At 34.3% G+C, this 11,556-nt stretch overlaps 1 long non-coding RNA gene across 1 annotated transcript; it reads left to right on the forward strand.

Annotated features, from left to right (window-relative positions):
* The first annotated feature begins 984 nt into the window (after positions 1–984).
* LOC145694267 (uncharacterized) lies at positions 985–6,941 on the forward strand. Its single transcript, XR_014132990.1, has 3 exons — positions 985–1,122; positions 3,129–3,233; positions 6,704–6,941. It is a non-coding gene; the product is annotated as an uncharacterized LOC145694267 (long non-coding RNA).
* The last annotated feature ends 4,615 nt before the right edge of the window (positions 6,942–11,556 follow it).

Raw genomic sequence — 11,556 nt, forward strand, 5'->3', positions numbered from 1 at the left:
TGACTCCAAGATGTCGGTTATTCAAAATCTAAGAAGCTAGCGTTACTAGGAATGGGGAAAGGATACATTTTAAGTTACTTGATATTTTTATCGGCTTGGAGGCATTCGATATTCGCTCTAATTCTAATTTGAAAAATATTAATGTGTTTATTTCGAAGTTTAAAATTTTCCTTAATTTTTAATGTCAAATTATTAAATGTGAATAAAAATTCCAGCTGGAAAAATGTTTCTTTATTTTCTATAATTTGTAGACGAATGCATCCTAGCAACTAATGGTAGTTTAGTAAGAGTTTAATTTATGTGTGTATTTATATATGTTAGGTTGATATGGTGGTGTGGATTTACTCCGTTTTGGTTATAAAGAATATTTCAATAGTGAATGATTATATATATATGAGAGTAGAATCAACACCCAGCTTAAGCATGCACTGAAAACAGTATCAATCAAACTTATGAAGTAATATCTAATTATTATTACTCATCTAAATATGATCTAGATATATATATATTCAGTGCTGTATAGCACAGAAGAAGATATGGCAATCGTTGAAACGGTGACTAGTTAAAAAAATAATTAAATTATTTAATTACAGAGTTAGGTCGTAAGTGTTTTCTCTCAGGGTTATTCTTTTATGTGGATGAGTTAGATATTGTTTCTTCCTTCTCTTTTCTTTTATTTTTTTCTTCTTTCATTTCTTTCCTAGTCTAACGGCCATACTCATGTCATCTTATTCTAAAGACATTTCCTCTGGAATGTATTTTTTTCTTTTCTTCGGTGAATTGGCCGCCTTATTCAACACATGGTTAATATTTGCTATGTTTCTACGAAGATCGTTGCTATGCAGGTGACATGAGAGATGGGGTTAGAAGTACTTTATATGTGAACACTTTCATTTACCTAATTTTAGACCTTTATTATAAATCGGATTCCTTTATTTTCTACTATGCATAATTTTGAATTAAATACACTTTGGATTTTTTTTAGGTGAATTACCTTAGTGAAGTTGGAGGAATAGATGCAATTGAAACGTCAGTTAAGTGATGCGGTGGCAGTGAAGTACAGTTACTGTGGTCTAAAAGGCAAGAACACATTTGGAAAATTAAGAATGAAAGTAGTTTTTGGTAAGTAAATAGTACAGAATGTCCGGATAGTTTTTCCTACTTGCTCCGTTTACTTTATAATAAATATATTGTCGGTTTTGAGGCAAAATACTTAACTGACATGGGTGGTGCATGGAGTAATCAACTATTTGTTTTCTCGATAAAATATTTTTAGTATGGATAGTGTAATTGGATTGGTATTAAAACATGCACTGTAAAGAAATGTTTGTTTTCAGAACATGTAGAATATAAGCGCCTGTTTGATTTTGAACTTTTAAGTGAACGTGGATATTATTGGTTACCAGACAATACGGAAACTTAACATCATGTGCTTTGTGATAGGCCTCACTTATTTGAATGGTGTGGTTAACAAACAAAATGCGCTTTGGACTAATGTGAATCCGGGATTGCTCCATAAAAGCATCATGATTTGAGGGTAGCCATGGACTGATTTGAAACTTTATTTTGATTTACAGTCTTAACTCATGTGACTATTTTTCTAAGGCCCCCAAAATAATAAAAGTCTTCCCGGAAATTTGATGTAGCTCAGAAGCCTTCATGCGTGCAGTGAAATCGTAGAAAACATGTGCCGTTGTAGTCAGTAACTTTCATGTTCGCTTAAATAAAATTTAGATTCAAAATGGGGCCCATATGAAGCATGATCGACGTTCGAACATTTCTTTCGATGCTAGTCTCATTGCAATAGCCTTGCAACTAAAAGCTTTATCGGCAAATCAAATAGTGGATTATTTTGTGCGAGATCCAATGTCAGTTCTTCTTTAGGACCGACGATATGTGGCTGGGTTATTCCATGTCAACACAGTCCATAGCCCACCATCTCCAGAATTAAATGGCATTTGCAGTACTGTCCTAGTAGAAATGCAGTGTTAGGTTCATACGTGTAGCATGTTACCAGAGACACGCGTCTGAAATATAAAAAATTGTCAAAAATATTGCATCATCAATTTGGTATTAGTCTTAATATTTAAAGATTTGGTTTTAGTTTTAATATTTAAAGGCTAAATTGTAAGCTATAATGAACGTAGATAAAATTGTAATTGATTTGATCATTTCTTCTAAGACAGTTAATGAAATTTTTATCCATTATAACACGGAAATAAAATTTAGTTGAAAGAAAATGGTCGTTTTGAAAATGGGCAGTAGTGTGATAATTTGACGTGCAATCACTCAAATATGTTTATCTCCTTTTTTTTAAAAAAAATAGTACAATTTTTATGTTGCACATTTAATGTGCGATAAATATATTTTTGTAGTAAATGGGCTCAATGTTAGATAGATAACATTTTTGAAGTCGATTACAAATATCTACCTTATAACATTTTTTCTTTCAATTACACATAATATACCATGTCTTGCTCTAAATTAAAGTTAGAGGCAGCGCCGTAACTTAGATTTTTTTGCGGGGAAAGCATTAATATTTGAGCCCCATCCAAAAGATTGTTTGGACCCTCCCTCAAAATTCGAAAATAGATCTCGTCTTTCCATCTTTCTCTTACTCTTTGTGGGCCCTTCAACTCTCTGCAGGGCCCATTCCGTACATGACAAATTAACTAAAGGGACAATATTTACAAATGTCAAAGCTTAAGAATAAATATTATTTCTGGGGCACTTAATAGTAGACATTTTTTTATTGAAGTGGGTCCACGACACATTTTTGTTTTATCTACCTCTTGTGTGCTGTTTTGTGTATGTAATGTAGTGAACCTGTTTGATGCTTCATTTATAATTACATGTATTACAGTATATGAAATAAAAAAATGTCTTAAAGTGGGCCACCTCGAACGGCGGGGAGCTTTCCTGGAGAGGCAGTTGCCCTCCCTGCCCCCACAAGTTACGGCCCTGGTTAGAGGCAAACAGGCATGATTACGTCAATTGCTGCAAAATTCTTAATTGCTGTTTTTACATTTTCTGGTTATGACTAGTTTACATCTCATAGATTTGCAGATGTTAGAGTGTCAAAATAATACACATAGACTCAACTATAACACATATTCTCCTTTCCACAGAATCCGTAGAAAAAGCTTGCGGGACAGTTACAGAGAAAAAGTGGAGACGATAATTCAGAAGTGGCTGTGATGAACGAAGGAGGGACAGGAGGGAAGAGAACAAAGGTTAGTTATGATTTATTGAGCAAGTATAGTTTTAAGTTATAAAATTCAACAAATTTCCAAAGTAGTAAAATGATATTACGGTTGTTTTAATGGATTGCGTAGAACATCAGGTAGACGAACAAGATAACGTACAGAATAGAAACAGAAGTTTAATGTACTCTGGCAACAAACTCTACGATACCAAGAAGCTGTGTTGTATTGAAGTAATAATATACTTGCTTACAGTTACCCGTTTAATTTAATTTTTTTAAAAATGTCAGGGTGTTTACTCAGTGTTTAACAAAACTTTTGAAAAAAAATGATAGTTTCACCGAACAGCTTGATATTCATTTGTATACATGCTACATAAGTAGTAGATTAAGATACGAAACTATAAATAAATACATAGAAATGTTTTAACCTTTTAGGATTTCCACTTTTTGAGTTAACCTGAGACTTTCACTCAAACAACTACTGCTTCCTTAATATTTGGCGGAGGATCAAGGTTCATACCTTGTTTCTTAAGGATAGAGGATAGTTTCCAATGGTATCATTCGCTTGTCTGTATTATACACTAGAAACGGGAAAAAACTGGGAAATTTTTTGGAAAAAGAAAATGCGCCCTTCTGGCCCGGGCCTGGGTACAGTCATGGTTCAAACGTCATTTTCTTCAGTATAACGAGCTCTTTCTAACGGTACCACTACATGTCCGTATCGTACACATGAACCGGAACAATCGAGAAAATCGAAAATTTTTCAGAAAAACTCACCCCCTCGGACCCCTCCGAAAAACACTTGAGCCCCTCGTACCCGACCCTGGTTTCACATAGGGATCTCAAAAAGAGTGAGAAATACACGCAATGATGCACGCAATTCGTATGCAAAGTTTCAATCTGAGATCTTGAAAATTAAAGGCGTGAAAAATTTCTGAAATTTGTTTTATAAAAAATTTCACGCCCCTCCGTCACCAAGGTCACCATCCGGTTCCCAAACGCATCTGGGGTGTTCTTTGGTCCATCCTAGACTTGACCAATAAAAAAAACCCGGCTTAACCCTTTTGTGATCTTGGCTTTTTGGGCTTTTTTAGACTTTCAGTCAAGCAGCTACTGTATCGTCACTATTTATCCTAGGATCATGGTTCATACCTCATTCTCTTCAGAATAGAGCTGGCTTTCAAATGGTACCACTTGCATGCTCATACCATATACCAGAAGCGGGAAAAAATGTCAAAGTAAAAATTTCGGAGGGAAAAATTTTTTCCTCGAACTTTGGCCCCCCTGGACCCCCCCTGTGTGAACGTAGCCATCTAAAAAAATCTGATAAATAGTACTTGGTATACTGAATGTGTGTGCTAAATTCCAAGTTTCTATCTTGAATAGTAAGGGCGGGAGAAATTTTATCAAAAATTCCCACAATGCCCCAAATTACCACAAAACACTATGATCTCAGGGGAAAAAAATCCTGAGACATCCCTAATTACCCTAGGGACATGTGTCGCCCATATTCTCTTCTGAATAGAACTGCCTTTCAGGCGGTACCATTCACATGTCTCCATCATTTATCTAAGGCGGGAAATTCCAGAAAAAAGGGATTTTTTGGTCTAAATTTCTCTCTTTTCAACTTTTAGCCCCTCTGGACCCCCCTGTTTTAACGCAGAAATCTGAAAAAATCTGTTAAATGCTACTCGGTGGACTGAATGTTTGTGTACAATTTCAATCTTCTAAGTGCAAAAATAAGCCCGCCAAAAAAAAATTCAGAAAATTCCCCATGTTACCCTATACAGAAGTATATTTTGAAAAAAATTCACTGAGACGTCCCTAATTACCCTAGAATAATAATTCGACCGTCATTCTCTTCAGAATGGAACTGCTTTTCAGACGGTATGACTCACGTGTCTCCAGCATGTATGTAAGGCGGGAAAATCATGAAAAACGGGATTTGTTGGTCTAAAAATCCCTTTTTTCAATTTTACCCCTTCTGGACCCCCCTGTTTTAATGCAGAGATCTGAGAAATACTACTAGGTGGTCTGAATCTTTGTGCACAATTTCAATCTTCTAGGTGCAAAAGTAATCCCGCCAAAAAAAATATACCTACCATGTCCCATTTTTCCCTATATAGAAGTATATTTTTCCAAAAATCCCTGAGACGTCCCTAATTACCCTAGGATAATGATTCGACCGTGATTCTCTTCAGAATGCAACTGCCTTTTCGACGGTATGACTCACGTGACCCCATCATTTATGTGAGGCGTAAAAATGACGAAAAACGGGATTTTGGGGGTAAAAATATCCCTTTTTCATCCCTTTCCCCCTCTGGTTCCCCCCTGTTTTAGCACTGACATCGGAACAAAAAATCTGCTCAATACTACTCGGTAGACTGAATGTTTGTGCAAAATTTCAATCTTTTATGTGAAAAAATAAGCTCGCCAAAAAATAATGAACATAGCCTCCGTAAGGGGAAATTTCTATTTCAAAATTATGTCGTCATCACCTCCTATGTCTGGACGCAGAACGGTCTGAAACCGTACGTAATGTCTTCTACAATGTCTCTGGACTTGAAAAACAAAAAAACCCGGACGAAAAAGCTCAAATAGAAGAGAAATAACGCAATGTACCATGAAAAATGCGTATGGTACAAAATGTACCATAAGATCCCCAAAGGGTTAAATATTTGTTATAGAACCTAAATAAGCGATCAAATACGATACTATGCCGTGGTAACAGAAGTTACTATAAAGCCTAAAAGGGTTAAGCTTTGGAAACGGAACGCCACTGTTGAGCTTCGCACTGCCGCCACCTGTACATAGATTATTTCGGAAAGGTGTGGATATATTCGTACTTACAGTATATATTTTTTTCCGATATTTTAGAAAATAATCCCCTTTAACATTCTTCGATCTTACAATGGAATGAGAAAGCCTGTTTCTTAGATGGAACGGCTTTTGGGAGTTAAACTTGAAATTTGAGATTCATCGTATTGTGCTTGAACAGAATAAAGTATGAAAAGGAAATACATTTTGTGGCCCAAGGCTGCAAGGAAAAAGTGGATTTTCAGAAACTTGAAAGAGTCGCTAATAATACATTTTTTAATTTGTATTGATTAATTGATTTTGAGTTTAACGTTTCAGCAGCGAGGCTATATGAGACGTGGACCTATTGATTAACGTGGAATCCGAATCACGTGGGCTCCCGCCGGGAATCGAACCCGGGTCTCCCACGCTAAAGGCGCGTATGCTAACCGCTTAGATACGGAGGAGCTCATTTTTGTAAGTTGTAGTTCAATTTGGAATTTGGAATTTTGTATACCTTTGAGTCCTGTTTGTATAGTTTAAAGCCAAAAGGTCCCAAGTTGAATCCGCCATGTAATTTTTACTCTTTAAAGTTAAATATAAAGAACCTTATTTAACGTCAACCTCATAATCTGATTTTAATTCCGATCGTTGTGATGTTGATTATACCTAGAATTAATTTTCCCATTTTCTTAATTTCAGAAAAAAGAAAAATGGAGCGCACGAAGAAAGAATCTCATGATATATCAGTGAATATTTACTCCTACTTCTAGAAGGTTAAAATTCACTTGTTTTTAAAAAGTATTTATTTTAGTAACAATATTATGCGTTTGTAATATATTTCATAATCAAGAATAAAACATGTATACGAAACTTTTAATATCATTGAGATGCGAAAGAAAATCGAATTACAATCTTATTCAATATATTAAAAAGACAAATATTGTGGAGCAGTATATGTAATTAGAGGTAATCCAATAAAGTATATTGTTATGTTATTCGTTTCTTTCTATGTTACGCCTTTCTTATTCTTTAATGTATATAAGTTCAATAATTTGTAACGTTCTTGGCCATTAATGGACGGCATGTTTTGATTGAAGTTAATGTTTCTCCTATGAGTATGACAATATGCAAAAAAAAAAAAAAAAAAAAAAAGGGGGGGGGGATAGTGTTAAAAAGTTTTGGTCATCATTTGTTTCAATATGAGAAGTGAAGCGTAGCTGTCTTGTCTGTTCTCAATACTAAGGAAAAGGAAGAACTGATATTTCCAAATGAATTTGAAACTTTAGAGTGAATCGAGGGAAATTTTGGTTTGTGATATCTTTCTACGCATCTACAAAGAGTGGAAGACGATGCAGGTTTGAAGCTTTTTTAATCAACAAATTGTATTAACTGAAGCATATGGGCAGAATACTTTACTTTGTTAATTATATTTTGAGTTCTCATTTTCGGGATATAAGGAGCATTATTGTAAGGAAGGATTAATTCATGTAAAATTGGAACTAGATTTGCTATTGATACAGCATCTTCAAATAGTTTGACCTTGTAACGAAACACCCTTAATCCCCCCTTCTTTCAGAATGACCCCCCCCCGGGCCAAAATCCGTACTTGAAAGAATGAGAGAACAGCACACATCTAACCTTCAAAATACAGACCTGCGCACCGGGGTAATAATCCTGAAAAAATAAAAAGTGAGGAGAGTTTTCGCCGGTACTGTATTAAAAGGCCGCGTAGCGCACCCAGATAATGTATATGTATCACTCTCACCTTTAATTTAAAAATTCAACCAAAAGTTTTCAGATGTTTTAAGGAAGTTACTTAGCAACGACAACCCTATTATTTCAATTTAAAAAGGATAAATAATTTATTATAATAAAGAAAAAATAAATAATAAAAAAATAAAAAAACTAATAGTACACAAAATATTAACAATTGGATATTAATAGTAATAATAATAATAATAAACAATCTTACTGTTTCTGATGGAAAAACAGCCTAGCATACATTTAAAAAAAAACGCCATTCCAACATGGCCTACACTAAACTCTAATTTTCGTCTTTCAGTAATCTAATTTTTCAATCAGCAATATTTTACACTTGCTCGTGACTAAATATGTCAATCCTTAAGTATTTATCGTTTTTCAAATACATTTGAGTATACTCACGAAAATTCCAATGATAAATTCTTCACCATTTTTCACAAAAAACAATAATTTAAATTAACAAAGTGTAAAGAACAAACACTACGTACCTTAAACAGTGACCAACTGACGATGTACGTCAGTTGATCCATGGCTTCCATTTTGGGTTCGAAACCAACCAATCACAATCCGGATTTTAGATCACGAGGACCTCGTCATTTTACATTACCAGCTAGTACCAGATCTTCGAATATATTTTCTTAATACACTACAAACCAGTTTTGAGACCAGAAAGGTAGGATGGAAACGGCGAAAAACATAAAAATAAAAATAAAAATAAAAGATGGCGCCATCTACTTCCTAATAAATCCATAATAATAAGTGACCTATATATATATATATATATATATATTTATATATATATATATATATATATATATTATATATATATATATATATATATATATATATATATATATATATATATATATATATATATATATATATATACATCACCCAAATCCACATTACATATTTGTAAATCCATGTCGTCACAACCTTTCAGTGGATAAAAATCGAAAGCCAATTATTTTCGTGGAACACAGAACAAGAATTTTGACTGGAAAGGTACGAAATAATAAACGTATTAAAAATATTTCTCATTGTTTTTTTGTTTGCTCATAAACCTTTATATTATAAATGTTGACGTGTGTATTTTTTGACTGATAGTAAAAATTGATGGAAGATGGCTTATTTAGATGTCATTTTGATATGGTAAAATTTAACCTATGTTAAAAAAAGATTGATTCTAGATAGTATGGCTTCTGTAGCGGGCTTTAAGTGAATAATTCTTCTGTGGCAGTCCTTTAGAACATTCAGTGAAAGGCCATAATTGGTCCGTGTAGGAACCAAAAATAGTCACAATTTGTACGTTCAGGTTCCAATGATATCCACATATGGACATCCTCTACATCAGTTTGAAGTCCATAATAGGTCCATTTTAGCTCCGAATTGACGTCCAGGAGATGCATGGCAACTGTCCTAAAGTAACATCTTGTGTATATCCAGTGGACGTCGTATGGACCAAAAGTCCACGTCCTCTGAACGTCCATTGGGCGTCTGTACGTCCATAATTAGTTCGTTTTGGTACCAAAAATGGACATAATATGTACGCTCTGGACGTCCAGTAGATGCACGGCAACTGTGCCAGCTGTACACTCCCGTGTACATCCACTAGACGTTGTGTGGACGAAAACCACACGTCCACTGGACATCCCGTAAATCCTTGCCCGAACGTTAAATGCATGTACATTGGACGTCGGTGTGCTGTGTGGGCTAATGTTTCGTGAAAGCAGAAAAGTGAATTTTTTTTTCCGATTGCCTTTGTAAATAGCTGTTGTAAAGAATTCTCCCTATTATTCCCCTACCATCTCTTTTCTTATGACAAACAGCCGCACAAAAGTAATATTGTTCTTTCCACTGTATACTGCCTACTATAAAAAAAGGGAAAGAATGAAAAAGTATTCGGTTGTAGAAGGTCTAAACCTCTGTAGAGCCCTTGGACCCGTTTGGTGGTAACTTTCAATTTGCAGCACTGAACAATAAACTACACGTGTCGAATTGCTGTTGAATGTGTAAAAACGTTAGCCTACAAAGTAGATTATAAAGATTATTTCCGGCCGTAAAATATATATTCAGAACCGGAAAATTAGCGATCAACTCGGTAACATCTTTCCCGACTCAGCAAGGACAGCACTTAATTTCAGAAAAATATGTTATTTAAAACTGGGAAGAAAGCGATACTTCATTGTCGTCCCATTTCTAGTATTATAAATTATGATATTTGAAATTATCAGAAGTTAGACCACATTCGACCACTTTTTTTAAGAAAAGGACGTTGTTTCTCTATTTTATTTCATTTATTTATTTTTATTTTTATTTTTTGGAAAGATTTTCTTCTATTTTTCTTGTTCTTAGTTTAATTTGATTACTGATGACTATTGAGAAATGTCCACATGCTAATAAGAAAATTATAAGTACTCCATTGGTTATCGTTCAGAAAGATTATGTTCAATATTTATTATCGTCCTGGCGTTCTAGTACTGAGTAGTCTTAACAAAAGAATGACATTCAGAGGCATTGATTTCGGGGTTGCTACGGTGCATCTCCTTCCCGTAAAATTTTTGGGAGGTTATTCAACACTCCCACAAAAAAGAGAGAAGAATAACAAGAAAATAGGATAGGATAGAAAAAGTAATAGAAGAGAAAGAAAAAATAATGAAAGAATGATCACTACGAGTTATTTTTTTATGTATTCCATTGACATATGCTTCCATGAAATACTTCCAATATGAACGAATTTATCGGGATCATTCCTACATCAACTACTTGTATCGCCAAGATAGTCTCTCTCTCTCTCTATCTTATTATTGCTGCTAGTAGATAGTGAGAGGGGCAAGGGGGCAAGCGCCCCCTAGTGGCTACTCTTGCCCTAATGATTGCCAACCAGACTTCCCTCCATTGACTCTACAATCTTAAAACATTCTACATATTGTATTGTATACGTAAGTATAATAAGCAATCTTATTGTCTAATTGTAATATCCATGCATTTAGTACGTCTTGAAGCTATATTATTTGAGCGTATGGGTATGCACGTATATTTCTGTTTTCTATTGTAGCGCTTTTTCCGGTAAATTTTAGTTATTATTCTTTATTCTTATTATCATTCTTTATTATCTTTATCATTATTATAACAATTTTTAATTTCCAACAGTAAGAATAGGCAACATTGTAGATCCAATTCAACTGAAAATATAAATTTCATTGTGTCTAGCAAACAACAATAATAGAGTTGCTCGACTTGGAAATGCTGGGGTGGCACCTAACTTACAGGTCCCAGGTCGCTCCCTTCCTTTCACAATCCTTTCTCCCTTCCTTTTTCCCGGAGTATACTCGCCAAGGGACGTTATCCCTCAAAACATGACGGGCTAAATGGTCTTAGATGCCGAGAGCCAAAAAATCTAAATCCTAATCCTGATCCTTGTTTTCTTCACATTGGATCAAATTTGATTACAGAAAAAAAAGTTAAAACCATTAATTATATTATATGCATTGAATAACTCTTGTGTATTAATTTATCTTTGAAGTTTTAATTTACACATTTCGTTTAAATGTTCTATACTTTTTTTATGAAACATTATTCTCAGCATTCAATATTCATAGGCTTAAAAACGGTTAATTTTTAGAGAAGATTTTTCCTATTCCTTATTGCAAATGATAATAATAATAAATATATGGAATTAAACTTATTACCTCTCAATAACGCGTATTGTCAGAATGCTGTTGTTTAGTTGGTGAGCCGCGATGGCTAAGTGGTATAGTTAACATCAATGATATTTAAACCCGAGCATA

This window comes from Thermobia domestica, chromosome 9 (genome assembly GCF_964235325.1).
Source record: "Thermobia domestica chromosome 9, izTheDome1.hap1.1, whole genome shotgun sequence".
Taxonomy (NCBI): Eukaryota; Metazoa; Arthropoda; class Insecta; order Zygentoma; family Lepismatidae; genus Thermobia; species Thermobia domestica.